Source organism: Eublepharis macularius, chromosome 2 (genome assembly GCF_028583425.1).
Source record: "Eublepharis macularius isolate TG4126 chromosome 2, MPM_Emac_v1.0, whole genome shotgun sequence".
Classification (NCBI taxonomy): Eukaryota; Metazoa; Chordata; class Lepidosauria; order Squamata; family Eublepharidae; genus Eublepharis; species Eublepharis macularius.
The window spans coordinates 81525408-81549154 of NC_072791.1; positions in this window are offsets into that span (position 1 = coordinate 81525408).

Sequence of the window (23747 nt, forward strand, 5' to 3'; positions counted from 1 at the left end):
TCCAAAATGAGTTCCTGAAGGAAGGAATATAAACCTTTAACAGGGAAAAATTTATAATACCCAGAGGCATTGCATTTCAGAGGTCACTGCAGCTGTAGTTTAATTGCCTGGCCTATTAGTACTGCCCAGACATGGGGGATGCCTATTTCTGCACACAGGAGGATGTTGGGAGGAAAATGTTTTTGCCTATTGACCTGCAGAGAGGAGTTGTGTAACTGCTTCCAAAATATCCAGTTTTTACATTATTGTTGAGATTATACTGCTGATGTTCTCCTGCTTCAACATTTGCAAGACAGCCTAGCTTGAGCAGCCGGCGTATGAGATAGCCACTGGAAACGGAATGGCAGAATGGAAAGGCAGACTTGAATGCTCTTAAACTACAACATTGTATAACAGGTTATGCTTTGACACTCTCTTTCCAAGACAAAGTATATCCAAGACATGACAGTCAATTCCTGTACTGTCAAGACTGGTCTTGGCTCTCTGACAACCCCACACAGAGATCACATTGCACTGATATTTTTATGCATATTCTAACATCTAAGGCGCAAACTGAAAAGGGATGTCATCTAGCTATGAACATCTTTGTTGATGAAAATTAGGAATTTCAGTTAATGTATCAACTAATCAAATCTGCATAGATCTGTATGAATAAAAATAAGAGTCAAACATCCACCCTTATAGAAGAAAGCCTACTTTTAAAAGCTAGATTTAGTAGAGACTGCTTTGCCTGTTAAACAGCAGATTTTGTTCACTGCAGTCCATACTCCAAACTTGTATTTCCCATCTCTCACTGTTGTGAGAAGCCTCTAGGAGATCTCCCATAAGTCAGCCATGACTTGACGGCACCCTCCACCACCATTCCAAAGTAGAATCCCAGATCTGATTCCTCAACCAAGTGGGAATAGGAGGATTAAAAAACAGACAACTCCTCTAAGTAAGACCAGAGAGATCAGGATAGCCTATAGTCTACAGTGCTTTTCCAGATCCTTCCTGAGCCACCAATATCTATAGGGGATTACCTAGGATCCACAGCCACTGGCAGAGGAAATTGTCCTCACTGCAATCTCACTGGAGATTTAGAGAATATCTCTGTCTCTTGGCCACCATTCCCTTGACCCTTCACACCAACTGCCTCCCCCCGCCCCGATCTCCTCCCAATCAGCAAGAACTTTAGATGGCAGGCCCCCAAGTAAATGATGCTTCATATTTATTTGTTTTATTTTTCTTCTCCCCTTTCTCCAAGAATCTCAGCACAACTCAGGGGACATCTCTGTCTCCACTACTGAACACTGGTGAAGGAGGAGTGGAGGATAGTGTTCTTACTGGTGGGTGACAAGATGTGGCAATGGAGCATCTGGGACCTTGGCAGCAGCACTGTGTAGATATACAGCTTCTTAATGGCTGGCTCTGTCACTGCCACCTGCAGGTACCTTCCCTTCCAGTGGTAGAGGCTGGAATATTTCCTGATCTCTATGCCATGAGCCACTGCTGTTAGGCCAAACCCTGCTCTGGGAACAGCCTGGTTGTCATAAATAGACATGGGCATGAACAGCATTACGAATGGAAAAAAAACCACGAACAGCCCATTCATTTGTTTGCAAACAAGCCATTCGTGAGGCTCCTTTCTAAACAAACAAGTGGTCATTGCAAGACTCGTTCGTTGCCTTCATCAGCCGTTCGTCAAGCCAGATAGTCTGAGGCCTTTCAATCAATTCCCTTGGCAATGGCAGGGACTGAACTCTGTCTGAACTCCTTCTGGCTTTCCTTCTGGCTTCAAAGTACTTCCAGAAGGGAGTCCCGTTTTTGCCACTGTGAACAGAAAATGTCAACAAGGGGAAGGACCCATGGATCATGCCTTTCCCGAAGTGCAATCTCTCTGAAACTTGGGGGGTCTTTGGAGGACAGTGATGACTATGTCCCCTGCAAATTTGGTGGGTATTGGACATTGGGAAGGTCAGTTTGTAACCCCTCAAAGTAGCTGCCTTCCAACAGGCAGTTCCGTTTTTGCCACTGTGAACAGAAAATGACAGCAAAGTGGGTGGAGACACATGGATCATGCCTTTCCCGGGGTGCAATCTCTCTGAAACATGGGGGGGGGTGTCTTTGGAGGACAGTGAGGACGATGTCCCCTGCAAATTTGGTGGGTATTGGACATTGGGAAGGTCAGTTTGTGGTGTGTTTAAAGGGCCCTGCCCCTTGCACGTGACAGGAAAGGGCCCTTTAAACTATCAGCTGGCAGGTGGCAGGGGGAATTCCCCCTGCCACCTGCCAGCTGATAGTTTAAAGGGATCTTTAAGGGGCCACAAACAACAAACAACGGATATGTTTGTGAACAGGGTTATGTTCGTTACTGTTAGTTGTTCGTGGAGGGCAACGAACAACGAGCAACTTGTTCGGCTTTTTTCCGTTCGTGCCCATGTCTAGTCATAAGTATCAGATGCTTTCTGGCTCCCCAACTAGTATTCTTGAAGAGCTGTGTTGCAGCCTTTGCCAGAAGTGGGACAAAATGGATTTGCATTAGCAAGAATGTATGATGAAAAATACTTAGAATTCAGCAGATTTTGTTATTTGTTACTGAAATAATGTGATATATCTGTTTTTTTTACTGGTCATTGTTGGCCTCAGAGTTTTTAATTTGGTCATTCTCAAAACTGAAAATGCCAATTGAATCAGTGGTTTAAATAACTATTTTGTTTCCTGACATTTTTCAGGAAAGGCAGACTTTTAAGTAAAGGAAGATGGATGCCTCAATAAGATGAAATAAAAAGTTAATCTCAACATATTTGCCTCGCAAAGGAGATAAAAAAACCCAAACTAGGGAGCATGGTTTTTCTCCCTGTCATCTAGCTACCGTGGGTATGGGAGTCACCTATTTATTCGCCAGTCCTTCATATTCAACTGGCTGACTCTAGTCTAAGACTTAAACAACAGTGGGACTCTAATCATATCTTGTACTGCAACCAGTTCCTCCTTTCTCAAGGCTCTATAGGACACTGTCAAGACTCTGCATTCAGTGATTGATTTATTCTTCAGGACATTCACTCCAACTGTTCCTGTTCAGTTCCAATTCACCAGGCAGTCTGTATTTTCTGGTCCTTCTCCCTAGTCAATCACCATCTCACTTTTGTCCCTAGTTTTGCCTTTTAAACATTTTGTTAGTTGTGAGTTGCAAGCACTATTGTTCATTAGTGTTCAGCTTCCTCTCCAGGTTCTTTAGAAGTGACAAGCTGAAACGGTGCCTGCATCTGGTCTCTGGTGTACTTGCATGTAAATGCATGTACACAAACACTGAGGTCTCACACAATTCACAGTCTGGCAGCTGCCAAAGTGTATTTCTAACTGATGATTAACATACCAGAGGAAATTATGTTTCTCTAGTGTATTTTAACCAAAGGACGTCAAAGAACAATCATGGCTTTTAAAGCAGTGGGAGACAGGCCACTGTGGAGTAAACTAATAAACCATAAAGAAGATGAATTGGAGCCTTCAGCAAAGGAGAGAAGGGCAGTTTGGATGCTGATTCTTGGTATGAGTACAAGGATATTACAAGCATGGTCCTCCTATTTTCATTTGTGAAATGCTAGAGGGCAGGTCAGTGTCCTGCTTTCTATTGAGACCTCATATTAATTGAACAAAAGCAAAGGAAGATCTAAAAACTGCAGGAAAACCTGAAGACCAGAAAACCCCCACCTTTTTGTTCATTGTTTTCAAATTCCAGAAAGTATTACTTTTATTTCCCACAAAATATAAAAACATTTCAACCACAGTAGAAAAACAATCTGTTTTTATGTGTACTTCAGGTGAGAGATATAATTAAATGTTGGGTATACTGAAAAATCATGTTTTTGAATTTGATAACACTCAGTTTGGCCATGACTTGCTCAGTGGTTTATTCCTTGCAATCTGGTAATTCTGCTTTAGGATTTCTGTGAAAGCTTATCTGTGAGTAATTGCTTTCAAAGAGAAATAGTACACAAATGGAGGAGGAGAACCATTTGTACAGCACATAGCCATATCTCAAGAAAAGAAAAAATCAGGGGGTGGGGAATGGGAAAGAATCCAAGGCTAGTTGAGATAGCATAAGATTCAAAGAACACGTGGTAAGAATTTTCTGAAAGGCCAGTATGGAGGTGGAAGCTCAGTGGGTGAAGAGAGCTGGTGAGAACTTTAGCATCAAGATATATGTGCAATCGCCTAGAGCTTGCCTATGGAGGAAATCCCTGGATTTTCAAAAATGGAAAGAGTAATTCTCCATAGCTTTCCTTGTGGAGGCTGTGCTAGTTGTTATAGCGGGTGTAGCTCTACACAGTTTGACAGGTCTGACACATTTCCTAGTACAAGAAACAAAAGTAGTTTTTTTCCCCTCCCCATGGCAAGATTGGAGCTGAATGCTTCACTGGTCAGATACAAAATTAGTATTACTGGAGTGAATTCATGCTACAGATGGATAATTTGACAAACTTCACTTACTCTGAGTCAAGTAGTCTAGTTTCCAGGATTATTCATAGTTTTGTCTTCATCAGTATTGACTAAAATTGTCCTGCTTTCGTCTCACTCTCCTTAACCCAGAATTATTTGTCAGTGTGGCTTACGAGGTCCAGGGAAGTAAACAAGACTAGGAAAATGTGTCTTTAGGCAGGACCTGTTACAAAGTTTTTCCCTTTCTCACCTTGCCCAAGTACCTGCAGGTAAGGGGAAAGGCTAGTGCCTTCCAATCAACTCCTATTCCTCCTGATTACCACAAGGGCCAGTTAAAAGGCTCGTATCAGAAGACTTCTAAAGAGACAAAGGAGAGTGGGAAGTTCATGGCACTTGAACCACTAGAAGAACAGTTTTTGTAGGCACACAACACTGTTCTATTTTTGTCATCTCTGTATAGCCCCACATATAGGAGTTAGTATAGGTTACAGCAGAGGAGCAGTTATTTGGTGCCTTGGGCAGGTTCCCTGGAGACATTTTCTAAATAAATACAGAAGAGACTATTAAAGTACATTCTCCCAAAGACCTCTTGCAACTTGGGAGAGCCTCGTGGACTCCTGCATCCACAAAGAATGACCAAAGCAGTACAAGCAGTGAAAAGAAAATTAAAATCTGCAAACCATTTAATAACATGCACTTTCCAAAGACTCAGTCTTTCTTGATGAAACAATAAAATAAGAGGCCACAATCTATATGCAGAAAGACCCTCTGTCTTTTTAACAATTGTGATGATGCTGCACCTGCTGCCAAGGTTAGTCAGTATTCCCTAGTGCTGCTCATTGTTTCTGCTGCATCAGATACATCCTCCAAGATTTGCATAAGCTATTCTCCTGCCATTATTCAACCAACAAATTTCATCTTTCATTTCCTACCTCTGCACAAATTGCCAATGAATACATTGCAGAACTCCAAGTCTATTCAAAGTTATTAGCAAATCTTAACAAATAGCTCTTGATACGTAGATTGGGAGCCCAAACACCAATCACAACAGGCACACAGACTAACTTAATTAAGAACTACAGGGCAAAATATGCATTTTACAAACGAAGGCAAAATCAGCAATTACTGCCAAAAGTAAATATGCATGCTAAATTAACAACAGCACAAGTAAAGCACAAAGGCAGCAGGACTTTTCGGTCCCATCAATGTAAACACTCTTATAATACTTCCCTAGTGCCCTGTGGGCTCATTGTTAGCTTTAGCTAGAGTTACCTTGTATTTTTTAAAAAGTTAATTTAAAAATTGCTTTAGCCAATTAAAATAAGTATTGAATCATCTCAACATGGGTGATAATTTAAAGCTTTGTGATGGAACAAACAGTTTCTCTTGACCAAATTCTTAAAGGTGACATTTTATTAAAAGTGAGGCATAGTGACTTTGCCTGTGCCTGGTTTGCAGTTGCTGTGGCTGGAGAAGGATGGGATCCTGTGGAGGGGAGCAGCCCTTGTCTTGAGGTCCTACAGACAGACAGACAGGCAGGCAGATCTAATTTAATCTTCTTGATATTTCACATGGTAGTTCAGGAATGCTGCTGTTTGTTACAATAAACATGACAAGTGAAAAGGGATGGACCCAAACACTTGGGGATGCTCCATAGACATGTGCCACCATTTGGTCGCAATTGACTGGGCTGTGTCAAGTGTGAATCCCTTGAATGCTTAGCGATGCAGGTCTTTACCTGATGCTTTACATGTTACTACAACAAAGATAGTTCTGATATCTGCATAAATTGTGAATAGCTCTTAGAATCACCAAACTGGGAGAACTTCTCTAGCCTAAAGGCCAGCCATCCAGCCATCAGACCAAACTATTACACAAATGACAGACAGCAAACATGATGTAGTAGTTAGGGTGTTGTACTGGGATTTGGAGAACCAAGTTCAAATCCCCACTCTGCCATGGAAGCTTGCTATGTGACCTTGGGGCAGTCACATAGCTTAACCTATCTCACAGGTAGTAGTGAGGATAAAATTTAAGAGGGGAGAATTATGTAAGCCACCTTGGATCCCCATTGGGGAGAATGGTGAGGTAGAAATGAAGTAAATGTTCTCAAGTCTTGTGTCTGCCTTTTCATTCTGAATTTGCGGGGGCGGGGGGGACTATGTACACCAAGGAAGGTTGATTCTAAATAAACTACAGACTATAACCTCAGTTGCCTTAAACAAGATGTTGTAATATAATAAGCTGGCACAGAAAGTTTGCAAATGCTCAAATGCAAATGCAAAAAAATTGAACACTGACTAGAAGGGAACTATTTTGTTTTGGGAACTCAAATGGTACATATAATGTAATGGCACATTTCCCTTCAACTCTGCTGAGTGCTGACACATTTTTTTAGAGAAAAGACCTAATGTTCTTTTAAAAAGAGAGTTACTCGGCAAAGGTATATGCAGTTATTTGAAGTATTAATGGTTTGGAGGAAATCGATTCTTTTAATTTTCAAGATAAGTAGAAAATTCTATGTTGCTTAGCTTTTGTGAGTGAAACTAGAGAGACTTCTCTGGTAGGCAATATTCATAATGCCCTGGAAGAATAGATACATGTCCCTCTCCAGTCATACACTGAAAACAGACAGCCTGCCCACACAGGCTCTTAAATGCAGAAGCCCAATTTGTGCAATGTTCCCATTTCGAATCATGCCAGTTAGCAACTATGCATATATGTGTCTTAGCAGAGCACCATTATCTTCCATAGCTGCATTCAGACATCACAAACAAAACCGAATTGGTTTACACCAGACATTAACCTGGTTAATAGGCAGTCTCAAGGGCTTCCTCCCTCCTCCCCTCCCAGGATATGCTGTTGATTCCTAAATGGAGTATGTGAGTATGGGAGGTCTACTTGTTCATTACAAAAAGTCTGTGGCCATATAAATAGGTGTCTGAATTAAGTCAAAGACAATGGCTTGTACTCTATGCAATCTATGAGCAGAGTGGGACTTTCCCAGCTTCCCCTCCAGCTCCTTGAAACTCCCTGAAATTTTGTTCCTGGGAGCCTGCAGACTGTCATATACAGGGAAAAGTGGGTATCTCCAGCAGGAAGGGAAATTTGCAGATTTTCTTCCCCCCCACAAAGAGAAGATGGCACTTCTGTTGTCAGAAATAGAGGTGGGCACGATCCAAAAAAAAAATACTGATCAAACCATTCGTGGATCCAGGCCACTGCCGAAACCAGGTCACCGATTCTAACCAATCAAGTCCCATTTCCGATCCGGAATTGGGAATTGGGGAGGCCAAAGCGGGAGGCGCCCCGCTGTTTCCAGCGATATAGGAATGGTGGTTGGTGGCAGCGGCCAGGCCCGGCGGGCATGGGGAGGGAGGGGACGTACACACACACACACACACACACACACACACACACACACACACACACACACACACACTTAGAGCAGAGAGGGGGGAAGTTTTTAACCCGGCAACGAGCTGCCTCCCCTCAGGGAGGGGACATTCACACCAGGGCCGGCTTGCCCACGCCCCCCTTGTCCTGGGGAAAGACGAATGGCGCAGGCGGCCTCCCAGCCACCTGCGCTGCCTTTTGCCTTTCCTGCAATCCGGCCGCCCCTTGTCCTGCGGGAAAGGCAAAAGGCAGCGCGGGTGGATGGGAGGATGCCCGCGCCATTCAACTTTCCTCAGGCGTGCTCCTGGGGCTGGCAACTGTGCCCGGCGCCCCCTCTTTGGTGGCACTGGGGGCAGACTACCCCCTGCCCCACCATTGATCCAGCCCTGATTCACACACACACACACACACACACTTAGAGCAGAGGGGGGGATCTATCCCTGCCTCTCCCAATAGAGAGAGACACCCCGTCAACATGTTTCAGCCAACTTTTAAAAAAAAGCATGGACAGAATCCTCCGTTCCTCCCCACCCAATTTTAAAATCAAGCAGCCAGTCTTCAAAAAGCATATTTTAAACACACACACAGAACCATGAACGAGGTTTTCCCACAAAATACAGTGTTTTAAAAGCAGGTTAAAAACAGAGAGTGACAGACAGAAAAACACCCATTCCTCCTACAAAGCCCCATTTTTTTAAAAAGCAAAAAACCTTTGTGCCCATGGCATCAGAACACCCCCTTCCCCTTCCCTCCCCTGGGTTACTGCTCCATGGTTGGAAGGAAGCCTGCTAATCAAGGAAAGCTGGGCTTCCATTCGGTTTTCCAGGGTGACAGAAGGAGGGCAAACACAGCTCAGGCATTCCCCTGGCTCCGTTGCTAGGGGAATAGATTATTGGCGCCTGAGTGTCTGGCTCTCCGATTAGATCACGATGGCCCCCCTGATCAAGGCCCCCCCCCGAACGCTGGATCGGTCACCGTGGATGGAACCGATTAGCTGAGTCCCGATGGCGCAAACACCATTATTGGTTTTTTTTTCACATCGTGATTCCGATCGTGCCCATCTCTAGTCAGAAACCATCAGTAGGATACAAGCCCATGAAATTTGAAGTAATAATTTCACTGTGAAAGGTAGAGTTTTTATTTACTTTTCATTATTTATATGCTTCAAAATATTTTTATCCTTCCTTTCCACAAAATGTACCCAACGCATTTCAGAAGCCTGACATTAAAACTGCATCTATTTTTAGGCAACGATTTTTCTGCCAAAACAAAGTAGAATTAGTTTGATTGGCCAGCATATTCAGCCACATTCAATTTCTTACCCACCTCCACATCAGAAAAACAGCTGCATTCAACCAAATAGCAAACCCTCATTCCATCTGCAAACACAAGATCAAAAAATACTAAATTGAAAGAAAAGCACAAGCTACTAATGAATGGCACTTGCTGCCCAGGCAAAATCCCCTTGTCTTGTACCAAGGAACAAAAAAAAGAAAAAAAAGGAAAGGAAGTAAAAAAGAAACCAAATGGCTGAATAAACAGCAGATAGTTAACAAACATAGACGAACCACAAAATGGACACCCATAGAAACTACTAGCTTAATTCAGATAGGAGAGCACTGAGCAATACTATCAGAAAATGGTTTCAAAAAGATACATTGGTAAAGGAATAGGGACTATAGAATATATTAATATATTCTGGCTATTGCTCTAAGTATGATCCTACTGAGTAGTTTCTGAGTTGTTTAATATGTCAGGTTTCAAATTGTTTATGCTCTGTTTCAGTTCCATATCAGATTTCTGCTTGTTTTCAAATCTCTGCAGTCATATGTATACCTCATTGCATTGTTTATTGAATATCCCTGCTATTAATTGTATTGACTTACACTGTAATCACGCCTGGGGTCTCAGTGAGAAAGGTGGACAAAAAAATTATATATATATATATATATATATATATATATATATATATATATATATATATATATAACAACATTTGATTTATATACCGCCCTTCAAGACAACTTAATGTCCATTCAGAGCGGTTTACAAAGTATGTCATTATTATCCCCACAACAAAACACCCTGTGAGGTGGGTGGGGCTGAGAGAGCTCCAGAGAACTGTGACTAGCCCAAGGTCACCCAGCTGGCTTCAAGTGGAAGAGTGGGGAATCAAACCCGGCTCTCAAGATAAATAAATAGATGATGAAGTTTGCCACAGTGGAGTATAAATGGAAAATTATCCATTAAGGAGAGAATAAAGTAATTTCAGATTAAAGGTTCAGCATTCCTTTGTTCTTCTACAATGAGAAAAGAGACAGCCAACTATGTAAACTTTGTGAGGGACATGCAGCTATTTTCTATTCATTTTTTTTTAAATTCAGAATTGGTTACAAGTCATTCCACAGACAAAGGTAAACTTGCTATTCTTCCTGCCTTGCTCCACGAGAATACATATCTAAAGGAGGAACAGCATGCTGCTGAAAATGACAGCCATGTGTTAAATTCCACCACCTCTCCTCTGTAATGTGTAGTAATTACTTGTGTTTCCCTGCTCACCCAGTAGCACCTGATAATTTGGAACAGATGCAGAGACTCATTTTTATAGCTACACCTTATTCAGACAAGACAGAGTCACTGGTTTTGGCAACAATCTTATGTTTGCCATAAATGATTAGATCCAGCATGGGATTTCTACGGTGCACCTAATATACATCTGAGCTTATATATATATATATATATATATATATATATATATATATATATATATATATATATATTTAATTTTCACCATTTTCCTCAGAGACATACAAAGTATTTAAAAACCAACTGTGAGTGCGGCATTTCTTTCACTCTCGAGTACATTATCTTTGAAACTTCTTCCAAAGATCAAACCCGTCCCATGGTTCCTATAAAAGGTCAGCCTTTGCAGTGTATCCTACAGAACAATGACATTTCAGGGATCAAGGAAAAGGTTAAAATATTCCTATAAATCTATTCTTGGGACTTTTAGTGCTTCCTATGCTAAGGGATATGGGGAAATGTCATTTTTTCTCAGGGCTGCCTGATCAAGTAATGGGTCTGATAGTCTTTATGTGCTAAAAGGAAAGATGCACTTCACTCCCTGACTCATGCAAATGAAATCTAATTTAATTTTAAAGCTCATTTATTTATTTAGATTTAATCCAAAATCCCATATCAAGGTAAACAGAAGCCACAACAACAACATATACGGGGGATGGCTTTAATAAAAAGAAATTGCAGCAAATCAAACTCAAACTGGGAAGAGCAGCCTCCGCATAACAGTATAAAAATGATGGCCTTGTAGAGCACCCAGCCCATGAAATCCTTTCCTCATTGAGACTGAGGCTGAGAAAACACCAAGGTTTTAATTCAGTTGCTTAATGCTCGGTAAATCAGAGCTAGCATTGCATTCAAAGACTAGAAGTGACTAGTAAGAATTACAGCAGTGAGGTGGAGTGGCTTTGGTGGCCAGAAATGCACTCCGTTCGTTTCTTCCCTCAGCTCCCAGGGGTCCATTTCCAGGTTCTAAAATGAAATGCATTTATGGCTCCCACTCACTTCTTAATTGGCACTAAATTACATTCACACAGACGGCAAATGTTCTACACAGGGGACAGAAGGTGGCTGGCGCAGAAGTGATGCTTGTAAAACACCCCCCACCTTCACTTTTTGATGGCAGAGCATCTCCATCTCCACAAGTTCCCATTACTGCAATGGCTCATTTTCAGCTTTTTCAGAAGTGACTGAACCACCAGTTTCTTCTTCCCTCTTTTCTGGTGAAGTGCTTTTCTACATTTTTTGCAAGCTGGCTGTGCCCTTTGCTGTTTCTGTGGTACAAGCATATCCTCTGTCTGTTGCTTCAATCAGACAGAAGGAAGACTAAGAAGCTGGTAAGGTGTCCCAAGCCATTCCAGCATCTTTTGCTTGCTTGGTGGTCTGGCTGGTATTTAGCTGGTGCCCTGCAGAAACTGAATGTGTGCCTCAGGAATGGTTAGGACATCAGTCCTCTACACTGTCAGAAAGGTTTCCAGGGTGCGTTCAGTGCAATGCAGTCTGAGAGCCAAGCTACAAGTGACGCCTGACACAGGTTGTACACTTGTTAGCTTCCCTCAAGTTTTGATGGGAAATGTAGGCGTCCTGGTTTTACAGCTTGGCTCTCCATTACAGCTGCAAGACTAGGATGCCTACAGATCTGACGAAGAGAACTTGATTCTCGAAAGCTTATGCTACAATAAAATTGGTTAGTCTTAAAGGTGCTACTGGACTCTTTTTGAACTTGTAAACCAAGTCTCCACAGGCCCATCTGCTCAAATAATTAGTTAAACCCTAGCCCCTCCTAGAGATGAGGCACCAGGGTGAAAATGGAAAACAGGGTTTTCTATTTCCCCCCTGAAGGACCCCCCATTTCCCCCCTGTGGAAAAATTGGAGATTTAAGGGAAGAACTTTAAAAAGATTCCTATTAAATATGGAGCAAGTAAAATGTTTTTAAATAAAGGTCTTAATATTTTAGAATGTGTCATATAAAGATTTTTATGTAGGCAATTTACAGCATTAGATAATGATAATAGACATACAAAACACATGTACAGACATACAAAACACATTTTCAAATGTTTATTATTCAAATGTGACTAATTTGTCCATAGTATACTATAATGTTGGGAGAGAAGGCAGATCTATGCAGGGTGAGTACTTGGATGGGAGACCACTAAGGAAGACTCTGCAGAGGAAGGCACTGGCAAATCATCTCTGTTTCTCTCTTGCCTCTGCAGCTGCTTTCTGGGGCCACCATAAGTTGACTGCAGCTTGGCAGCACACACACACACACATACAATAATGTGTAGGTTGATCACACACTATTGAAGATTTCAGTGTTTTAAATGTTATAGCTTAATCTTAGACTAGGCTTGCTATTTGCCACCCCAAACTCCCATTTCCTGCTGGCACTCCAGTGGCCAACAGGAGGGGGAAAAAAAGAAAAAATCACCAGAACCCAATAGCATTATGCTGCTTCCAGGGAAAACTCAGTAGTGACATCACTCTGCTATAGGAAGCACTGGATTCCCAGTGATTCCTAGAGAGGTATGATGTCACTTCTGGGTAGGGATCCCATTCCCCTGGTGGGGGCAGGAGATCCCTTGCTCTCACCTTTGGCCTCCCACCACAGCTTACCTGGCCAGTGGGGGGACGGACGGTGGGAACGGGCCTCCTAGGCGTACTCCCAGGGCTGGAGAGATGACTTCACCGACATCATTGTTCTGCCCTGAGAGTGCTCCCATGCTTTGCAGCAGGCCAATTTGGGGTGAAAATTGGCCCCTGGCAAAGCACACGCTCTCAGCCTTGTGTGATGATGTCACTTCCCAGAAGTGATGCCATCGTGCTGGCATAGGGCCACATGCGTGTTAAGCGCAAGCGTGAGTATCATCCCAGAACAGCAAGAAGTTAAGCTGCTGGGTTCCCCCTCCCACTAGGAGGTTAAGGGGACCTGGTAACGGAATCCCTACCTCTGGGTTTTCCCCACAAGCAATCTAACATTGTCACCTAATAGCATCCCCATGTCCCTTCCCCACGACTCCCAATGGTTGCCAGTCATTGGCTGGCAATCCTACTTGGGAGTGGACCCAAATGTCTATAACACTTGCCTTTTTTATTTTCAACTTTGTTTTTTTTCTTAATACATACATATATAAAATGAGTGAAGTGGGTCTACTTACTATACTAATATTTAGTCATTTTATTTGCATTAAAAACTTACAACTTGGTTTGTTTCCAAAAAGTGTCCCAAAAGAGCATGGAGAGGGGAACTAAACCCACCTCTCCCTGCTTTCCTTCCTACCTCACAGAAATCACTTCAGGTTCTTTTCTCCCAGCCCATCTCCAATGTTGGGAGACATGGGACAACTCATGAATAAACAAATGCTGCCTGGCCCTGTCAAGCCTAGTTTGGCCCTACAAAGTGACAGAACTGCAATGAAATCTGAAACTGCACTTTAAGGAAATCCTAAAGGGAAGGTATCTCTTGACAAATATCTCTCTGTGGATCTGAAAGCTCTCTTTGTTTTCCTGCGAAGAGCAAATGCGACCATAAAAACCTTTGAAGGGTAAAAACAGAGACTGACAGAAAACAGGCACGTTTAAGGGCAGACTATCTTGCAGGGTCTAATTCACAAAATGCTACCATTGTCAGAGAAAATCACACAGCCTCACTTCCCACTAGAGCTGTGGCATTTGATTTTCATTCTGAGGGTTATAGTTTCACCTTTGACAGAAACAGACTGACTGGGGATAAGTGTCTGCTCAGGATATCAGCAAAGGTAAAGTTATTAGGAATTCAAAGAGGAAGAAAAAAACCCACTCTTCCCCTCCTCCAAACAAAAAAACCCCATAATATTGCCAATATGTAAGTTAAAGGACATTTATTTTTTACAAGGCTGCCTGAATTAAAGGAGGAATAATTTTAAAAAGAAGAGGCAAAACATTAAGATTGCCAGCGTTTCAGAAAGACTTCTACAGCACTCAAACTCTCTCCAGTTCAAACTGAGGGTTGATTTGCAGCAGTCAAATTTAACAATGAAATCATCTGCTTATCTGCAGCTGCCTGATTAACCTTTATAATAATTGCTGATGTGAGAAATATGCACCTGGGCTCAATGGGTTGGACAAGAGCTTATGAAGGGAATCAGAAGAGCAACCTGATTGTCCCCTTTCATTCAGAAAAGCTCGGGTTTAAGTGAAACTTCAGAGAAGATAGCAGCTGTGTAGAGATACCAATGAACTGCGGGTTGCAGGCATTCTATCAGCATGCAAAGAATAATGAATGATGGGATAGCTTGTGCTTTAGTTGACAAAGGTGACAGTAACAGACCCAGATAATCTTGGTGCACTTGCAAAGTAGCAAAATAGGTAGAACTAACTAAGCGAAATTCCCACACAAGATATTTAAACAACACTGGGAGCTCCAGGTTAGCTTATCCTTCTACAGCTTCATATTTATACAGTATGATATCATTTACAATATAAACTATAAATAGGCAACTCACAATAAGTATCTTTTGTTATTTTTTGGAGTACTGTAGTATTCTTTCAGACTGAGTGAAAATACCCTTTGATGGGGTTCTTAATACTGGTTTTGAGCTGTGGAAATTCAGCAACAATTGATTGCCATTATCCTGTGATTTGTGGGTGGCCAAATCTGGACATCTCTGGAGTAAGCCACCAGCTTTGCTGGCTAGGCTCCGGAGTCACAGCAGGCCTACACTTGGAACTTGGAGCACACAACTTGTGCCTAGTTGATCCAGCAATGTAGCTTCCTCAAGCCTCAGCCTAAATAGACTGAGTGGTGATCTGTCCAACTGCATCTGCTGACAGGTATTGAGGCTTCTGAAGCTGTGCTGGACTCTGGTCAGGATCCTGTGAGGAATTACCACTCTCCTTGTTCTGCTCTAGATTTACAGGGAGTTGGTGTACAGCCAACCTGGCACATCACCTTCTCTGTGACACCTCAGCTTGGGTTCTATGCTGCCACTGCTTCTACGGAGTGGAGGAGGGTTCTGGGGAGGGGGCTGTGGGCTGGGTTTGTGTCTTGCTTGGCAGAGGTCTAATTGTAATTGCAGGGGCTGGTGAAAGGGTCTTACTTGCAGGCTCCGGCAGGATGGCCTTTGGTGTTGCTGAAGTATGGTCAGCAGGTGCTTCTGCAGCATCAGGCCATCCCTGACTTCACTGATTCTCCTGGTTGCCCAGCCTTGGCTCCTCAGGCTCTTCCTCTGAGCCCCAGGTCAGAGTCACTGGTTTGGTCAGAGAGCTGGTCAGATGAAATTATGACAGCCATGACAAAAAGCTGAAGATCTGGAGGGTTAATTTCTTTCCAGAAATAAGAAACAAACATGAAGATAGGATGGTGACTCGCAGGGAATTAGTCTCCAATTTTTTGTGACCTAAGAGGACATGAGCTAAATTGTAAGCAGTTGGCCCAGCCCCTGCCATCTTTGATAGCCATTTTAACATGGCTAGTTGTGATATTAAAAATCACCAGATCTCTGGATTTAAAATGGCAGCTTGTATTGCAACCAGAGGGCCTCCAGCTAACAGTTGCTGAGTCCCGCCCGGGAGATCCAGGCATGAATGGAATACTGCATAGGAATACAGAGTGATTAGAGGTGATTGAATTTGCAGTCTCCCCAGCTCCTAAGGAATCCAGTGCAACAAAGTTCTCGCAGAGTTATCCCCACTTAAGACATTCATTCCCTCCTTCCGTGATGAGATCTCTTGTCCTTGATTGAGGAGCTAATCAAATGACATTCATAAGTATTAACAGTTTGTTCCTGGGAATGCACATTCCCCAACTAAATTCCTCAACTTAGCTCTGGTGGACTTCATTAACAAACTGCCCCTTTGTGCAGTGCTAGAACAAATTTTGCATTTGCTTTCACATGCCCCGGCAACTACCAATCAAGGTAATCAAACTTTTTGTCAATCCCAGGAACTGACCGTTGGAGTCTTTGTTCTAATGGCTAGGTGGGTTCTCCCACCTCAGGGCACATTTTACCTATAAAGGTAGGGCCCTGACCTCATTCACATTGTACATGCTTACCAGATCCAAAGCGCTGTTCCTTTGAGGTTTGCCCTAAGCCTCTTGCTTCCTTGGCTGAGAATGCTGGCATTTGAAGCTCTCCCTCTGCGGACCCCCTGCTCTCCGGATAGGTAATTATCACTTCACAAACCCTCAAATCTATCCCACCTTCACCACTGCTTTTCTTAGGCCTCTTGTGTGTTTGTTTGTGTATGCATTTGCCCCTTGAATAAAAACTACCCTTTAATTAAGAACACCGGCTTTGTGTGTGTATATCCTTGGGAAAGGACTCCATAAATTATTGGTGAATAGATCATGCAGTTACATGCCATTCGCATAGCTGTCTTCCTTGCTTGCTAATTCCCCCCACAAATTCTATTTACTCACAAGGAGACCAAATTCAGGTAACAAAATGATGGCTCCTCTTTTTCCTGAATCCTTCCTGAGAGATCTGAGAGACTGATGGGAAGCCCCTTGAGTACAAGAAAAAGCAGACGGAAAGACGTTTAGTTCATCTACTCTGGCCACGTTCTCACTACAATGGTAACCTAGGGTTGCCAGGTCCCTTTACCCTCCCAGCAGGAGGTTGAAGACCTGGCACTTATCTCTCTGTTGGAGCAGTGTGTGTGTGTGTAGCTCTGCACACTCCCGGCCTGCACGATGATGTCACTTCCAAAAAGTGACACCGTAACGCAGTCCATGTCCCAGCCCTGGGAAAACTCCCATGTTCCACAGGGGGTTGAATTGGGCATGATTTGGGACCGAATTGACCTGAACTGGGCTGCTGCAGAGTGTGGAGCACTGCTGCACTCCACAGCAGCCTGATTCACCTTGAACCCAGCCCAAATCGGGCAAGACACTGGCATCTCTAAGGTAATCTGAGCTGTACCATTTCAGACTGCTGGTGAAGTTTATTCAATTGAATGGCTTCCCCCAATTCTCTGCACACAGAAAACTAGACACAAGAAAGAAGGCTCAGCTAAAACCAGTCTCCATTGCATGCTAATTTCCTTCCTGTTTTTGTTAGAAGAATTCACTTGTGAGGACCCCCCTCCCCGCCCGCCAGCAGTCTAAAGTAGAATAGCCAGACAAGTATAAATTTTGTATCGAGGAGGGTAGGAACTAGACATGTGATCCCAGGGCTGCCAAGTGAGTAAGTGAGTGTGTATGTGTGTTGGGGAGTAGCTAGGGGTACAAATTCTGAGGGCCCAGATCACTGTGACATATGGTTGTCTGGTCTCTGGTTTTCCCCTGGACAGTCCAGTTTTTTAATTGGGCTGTCCGGGGGAAACTCATTTAAAATACCAGACATATAAATGTTCAGTATTTTTGCCCATGGGTGAGGAGCAGTTGGCAGCTAGCCTGCAAGAGCTGGTGCCACCTCCATCCCTTCCCCCCCGGGGGAGTGGCTGGCAGACCTCCAGTCTACTATGCCCCCTTTACCACCTCCCCCCTGCTTCCACTTGAGCGCACAGAGAAAAGCCTCCATGTGGAAGCAACCTTCAATACCTTACTTAGCTCTCATTTCTCTAAACTGAAGGACCACAGAAGCAGCATTATGAAGAAAATTTAAAACGGATAGAATGTGCATTAATAAGGGATCCATCTGTTGGCCATCCTAGAAAAATAATGTTCTCAAATTATTAAATATGTGTGGCTCAAGAACAAAGATTGATTTTATTATTTATTTAAAATATTCATAAATCCTCCTTTCTCAGAATCTAAGGTGACAGCACTGAATATCTGCAGTGCATGACATGATAATTAGCAGTTTCAGAAAGATTATAAAACCTCTCAAATAGACTTTGGTAAAAATAAAAGGCAGTTTATAAAGACAGGTTAGAACCAGCATATGAGCAAATGTTCATGTGGAACTGTCAAACGAGAGTGCATCAAATACAAATACCATTCAGAGGACGGTAAGTATATTACAAATAAAGTTGCTGTCTCAGTGAGAACAGACCTTAAACTCTGCTCAATACATCTAAGCAAGACTTGGAGGAAGCTTTTGTACTCCTCCCTTGCTACTAAAGAAGAAAGGGAAGAGAAAAGAAGTGCTTCAGAATAGAAGAAATAGAAGAAAGGGCTCTTGAGGGGATAAACGCAGAAGACAGCTAATGAAGAATTTAATATAAAGCAGATTCTGGTCTCTTAGAAGTACAAGGAGAAAGAAACAGTCCAAATGGGGTCAGCAGTGTTTTCTGATTGGTGGATAATGTTTTTGTTTGATTATAACAGTGTAAGAAAGAAAGCAACTGGCATTATTAGGTCAGCAGCAGCAGTTTAACAAATAAGCAAACAGGGAAGATAGCTGAAGCTGTTGTGCAGGCTATGAAATTACATGCATCAGGGCAAGTGACACAAAGAGAGCATCTCAGCCAGGAAAGGAGATTTCAGGCTGGAAAAGCTGGTAGTTTGTGCAGACAGCATATGCAGAGTCTCTTGCGAAAGTTTATAAGGGGAGACAGAAAGGAGAACTATACAGTTTAACAACCACCACAACAAAACTCTTTAAAAGACAGTTTTCCAGCAAGCACTAGTAACACAATTCCTTTCATATAGTGAAGGTCAAGGGGTAAGAATTTTAATGTACATGCAGGGAAAGAGAATGGCAGAAGTGAACTTATATTTAAAGCACAATATTACTGGAAAGGCATTGCACTCTGGGGTAAAAAATGGGGTGTGACTATCAAGGTGAAATATGGCATGCCTCTACAAGAGTTTTATAGAAAGAATCCAGACTCATCATCACTCAACAGCTGGAGTTCAGTGACTGAAGATGAATTGTCAAGGAAGGATACAATTTGTCTGGAGATTAATAATGAATTGTCACGAGAGAGAAAAGTTAAAGGCACACTTACTGTTTTTGATGCTTCTGCACTAGATTTGAAATTTCATTGATCTTGTCAAAGGTGTAACAGAAAAGAGATATACCAACAGTTCTGGATTTGCCAGTCACAGGTTGGTAAAAACTGCTACTTGGAAACTTTGGGCCAATCTAAATTGGACCTTGGAAATCCACAAATGGAGATCCCATCTTTTTAAATGGCAGTCAATAGGAACTCTTGAAGGGGAGGAATTGCACTGGAATTATGGCACCAAAGGAGAAATTGTTCATCCCTTTCCTCATGCCATTTCTCCAGTGTTACAGCAGGTAACTTTCCAAGAGCTGCTATTATCCAACAGGGAAATGATCCAGAGACCTGTATTTTTGCAAGATGAGCATAAATAAAAACATTAGGGAAATGGTGCAATAGGTCAACCCCTTTCTCCCAGTGCCCTGATTCAATTCATATCCTTCCCTCATTTAATATATATTTATACATTTAAAGAGATTCCATATGATTATGGAATTCCAACATCTTGTTGAGTTTACACCTTTGCTGGCTGTTGTAATGATTCATTGAGTTTATCTGTGCACCCACCTGGGTACATAGTACACTTGTCATGGGAACATGAACCATCCTATTTCTGAGAAACCAATAATAAAGCAGTGCCAAAAGCAAAGTATTTTACCAATGGCATTCAAATTTTTCATTGTTAAGTTTTCCAACTCACTTTAAGGTAGGCATTTAGCTGTAGATTTTTATCCTATTCTTTCTCTAAGGAGCTCAGGGCAGCACACTTGCTTCTCTAATCCTGCATTTTAGCCTCATAAACCAGAGCTCATATTCATGCTTTGCCATCTTTCATAAAGTTCATATCCATCCTTTCCTGCCCAAGGCCAAACTTAGTAAGGGCAAACTTGCCCGGGCACTAGTGTTGCTCCTTCTATTTTTTTAAAAAAAACATTTAAAAAGGCTCAAGAGAATCTGGATTTGATCCGAGGAGGAGTGTGGGAGAGTGGAAGTTTGACTCTTTCCTTCCATGCTATTTCCATGATGTGAATTTACCACCCCCAAGCTGCTATTAGCCTCACAGAGGGAAAAATACAAGTATAGAATCATGGGCCTAACAGTGGTTTGGGGGAAAGGAATGATTCAGGCTGGTGAACCAGCAAGTGGAAAGAACAATCCTCCTGTGCTGCTCTTCCAATTAAATTCTGAGTCCTTTGCATTGGGTTTAAAAGCTGAGAAAATGACTTAAGGTTGGTGAATAAGCATGTGTGTGAGACAGTGAGAGAAATGTGTGGTGTATGTGCTGCTAGGCAATTTCCTGTGTAATTCTATGAAGAGTTACTCTAGACTAAGTCTATTGATTTCAACTCTGCCCAGGACTGCATTGTTAAGTATTCTAATTATTATTTATTTATAGTCCTCCTTCCCTGCTGAGACAGATTATACAGTACAAAACAATACAGCTAGGACATTCACTAAGCAAAATATAATATAATTAACAGGATATTCAATCAAAAGATACAATAGGGTACAGTTGCAAAAAATATGAAACCAAGGATAAATATGAAAGACAGAGATGAACCCTTTTTGAAATAAACCATAACTAATTAACATGACATCTTTAACAATGTGGAAACTACCCAGTAGGAGTATATCTACATTAGCAGTCAGTACTCAATAGTATATACTCTCTGTCCCTTATCAAGGCATCTCTTTGAGCCTTTCCTTATGACTCAACCCTAATCTGAGTAGAAAGCCCTCCTAAATAATTTATGGAAAGCCAGAACAGGAGCTTTCTTGACCTCCCCAGTAGACATGGGCACGAAACGGAAAAAAGCCAGAACGAGAGGTTCATGTTTCATCAGTTTTCACGAATTGCGAACTATGAATTTGAACAAAATTAACCCGTTCATGAAACGATTTCATCAATTTCGTGATTCATCAAAACCAGGGGCATTTCAATGGTCCCCTTCACCCAGAGAGATGCTAAACTCGCAGGGAGGTGCTTTGAGTACACAAAACAAGAGGAGTGAACTGCACCAAGCAGGTGTGCATGGCAACTTGTAAGCAGGAAAGAGAAAGCAAACAGAGCAGAAGAGAGTTGGGACCTCAGAGAGGAACCCACACAAAGCTGAGCCCCAGAGCCAGCAGGCAGTGGCCCTGGGACTGGCCTTGGGGGAGAGGCCCTGAAACAAAACCAAAGGAAGCAAGGAAACAGTGAGAGAGCCCTCCTCAAAAGAGAAAGAATTTAGAAGACACAAAGACAAGCAAATAAAAAAGGGGGAGGCCTAGGTCCCAGGGCCCTGAGCCAGGCTAAGGCCTGAGACTAAGCTGGGGGGGGGGGGGGAAGCACCCTCACCCAACCTTCCTATAGCAAGGCCAAGAGCTTGAAAAGAGGCTTCTTTTTCAGTCTCTTGTAAAGCAGCACTGAGCAGCAGCAGCCAAAGCACAATCCAACTATCACTGCAACAACAGCCAGTCCTCCCTCTCCCTCTGACTCCCAGGACTGAGACATAAGGCAGAGAGAGGGGGGCATTTTACAGAAAATGCCCACATAGAGGAGAACAGGAGGTCTGTGGTTGGCTGACAGACCTGCCTAACAGGGTTTGAAGGGGTGAGATTGGGGTGCCCATGGCTACAGAAGGCCCACCTCCATGGTTGCCTAGAAGATTGACCCCCAGTTCCTGGCTGTATAGGGCACAATGGAAGCTCTCCAGATGGCTAGGAGAGCTGCCAGTCAAGGGTAAGTGGGCTGTGATTAGGGTTTCCAGTGGCAACAAAAGGTCTGGGCCCATTGTTGCCAAGGGAATCAATGGATCGGTGCCAGCCTGTCTGCAATCATGACGAAACATTCACAAAGCAAATGAAACAGGCAAAAAAGTTGTGAATTTCCTGAAAGCCTTGAAAACTGCAGCCCCACAAAATGGTACTTCGTGATACACAAAACAGCCAATTTCGTGACAAAAATTGCTTTGTATTTAGATTCGTGCCCATGTCTACTCTCCAGGCAGTCCATTTCATAAGGCAAGAGCTACCACAGAGAAAGTGGATGTACAGGCAGCTTTTAATTTTGTCCAACTGCAGGGTAGTATCCATAGAAAGTTCTGTTCAGATGAGCAAAGCTGCTATGGTGGAATCTAGGGCGGTTGCACAAATATGAGGGAGCAAGGACATAAAGGATTTTGAATGTGATTGTTATTACCTTGAACTAAGCCTGTTAACTGACAAGGAGTCAGTGGAGTGATTGCAGAATGAGAGTGCTATTCATGCTCCATCTAGCTCCTGAAAATAAACAAGCTGCAATGTTCTGCACCAGCTGGAGTCTCCAAGCTGACTTTGAGGGGAGACCTATGTAGAGTGCATTACAGTAGTCTAGTTTCAATGTTACCATGCCATGGATCCAGGTGGCCAAATTAGCTGTGTCAAGTACAAGACCATCTTCGAGGTTAATCTGAGTTATGAGAAGGCCTTGTTTGCACCGGCATTTACTTACTTCTCTGGCAACAGTGCTGGGTCCAGTATAACCCCTAGGCTTTTCACTCAGCCAGGGTCAACTGGACCATATCAAAGGTCAGAAGCACAATATCTTTCAAGATCTCTGCTTTTCTAACCAGCATTACTTCTGTCTCATCTGGGTTCAATTTCAATTTGTTTACTTTGAGCTATTTGACAACAGCTGTCAAGCAGTGACTTGATAAGTTTACTGCATCACTAGAGGATTTGGATAGCAAGATATAGAGCTGGGTGTCATCTGCATATTGATGGCATTCAATTCCATAGCTATGAGTGATTTCCCCTAAAGACTTTACACAGAGGATGAATAACGTGGGGGATAAGATTGCGTCTTGTGGCACTCTGCAAGATAATTCCCACACTGAAGATAGCTGGTGTCCAATAGCAACCTTGTAAGTCTATTCCATGAGGAACGATTTAAACCAATGCAAGGCACTTATGCCTCCAAACATCTCAACAGGATGGCATGGTCTATTGTATCAAAGGCTGCAAATTGATGAACGAGGAGCAACAATGAAGGATGGCCTTTGTCTACATTCAGGAGGAGGTAATCAGTTAGGGCTACCAGAGTTGTCTCAGTCCCATAGCTTGATCCTAAAACCAAACTGAAAACGGTCCAAAGCACAAGAGATGTCCAAAAAGTCTTGAAGTTAGTGACTGATTTATCTTTGCATGGTCTTTGCATGATTTTAGCAATCAGGGTGGGCAAGGATCCAATGTATAAGCAGCGGCCTTCACAGATGCTAGGATTCAATATCCATAACCATAACATAACTGTAACTGGGTCAAAATGATTCAGGAGCTGACCAGACAATGTGTTAAGCATTTCTTCTGCCTCACCTATATTACATCTGGCTTCCAAATCATAGTATATTCAAGCTATTTAACAGCAAAAAACTTTGCAAAGGTATCACATCTAATTGTCTGTCCTTGAGCCAGTAAAGGTTCAGATTTAGGAATCAAAAGTTGTTGAGGTACCTTTAAC